A 1,157-nucleotide genomic window follows, 5' to 3' on the forward strand; every position below is an offset into this window, starting at 1 on the left:
TTCATATAAAATTTGTATTATCAAATAAATTATTAATTAACTATTATTTATAATTTATAGTTTTTTAAATTATTAATTAATATAAATTAATTATTTGTAATAAAAATAAACAACAAATACCTATATATTTATTATATTTTCTAATTAAATATTTCTTTTTAATTATTTAATTATTTATTTGATTATTTTATATTTCAATTATTTATTATATTTAATAAATTCATTAAACACTTCTATTTATAGAACATTAAGGTCTCCTTGTCGTGGCAGTATGAAAATGATGGTTTTTTATTTTCTTATTTAAAAAATTGAATAAATTTCTACAATTAAAAATATTTACTTTATTTATTAATTAAAAACTACTATTTTTTTTAATATCACTTAATTCTATTATATTAACTTTTATTATTATTATTTTATAATGACGTAGTATATACTCACCAAATTACACAATCTTACATTTAAGTAATCTCTGTTCCCATGAGGTGGGTGGGGGAGGGGGTTGGCTTTAAAAGCTTCCATGTATACTTTGCGAAATTGAAGAAATTGATAAAATAAATTTCGTAAAATAAATTAATTCGATTTTTTCAATTATTTTATTTTTTATAAAATAATAATATAACCGGGTTTGTTGTTTTTCACCGGCACCAGTGTACCTTTATTCAAATAACATTTTATAAAAACATTTTTGTTTTACATTTTTAAGTTTAAGAATATACAAAGTGATTCTGAAAAAAAAATTGTTTAAATGTGGATTTTTATAATTTCTAAATAATATTTAATATTAAATAGATGGATAAAAAGTAATTTAGAGGTTTAATTCGTTTTTTTTTTGAAAACACATTTTTGCGTAATGTTCTTGTCCTTTACATATGAAACACGTTCTATGTTTAGTGTTCGAATCTATTTGTTCTTTGGAAAGTATTTTTTGCGTTTTGGTGGAAATTTAGTTCCTTCAGCGTAATCAACAACAGTCGCCGTTCTTAATTGTTTTCTTTTGGTAATTTTTGCTGGGTCTTGAATGTTGTCCAATGTTAAAGATGTTGTGATTTGTGTTCCAATTTGTGTTCCATTCATTTATACAATCGATGTACTTGTTCTTATTAAAAAGAGTCTTGTATTGCCGTTTATTTTAATTTTTTCTTTTTTGTTTTCTC

The sequence above is a fragment of the Entamoeba invadens genome (assembly GCF_000330505.1).
Source record: "Entamoeba invadens IP1 unplaced genomic scaffold scaff_1105074726211, whole genome shotgun sequence".
Classification (NCBI taxonomy): domain Eukaryota; phylum Evosea; order Mastigamoebida; family Endamoebidae; genus Entamoeba; species Entamoeba invadens.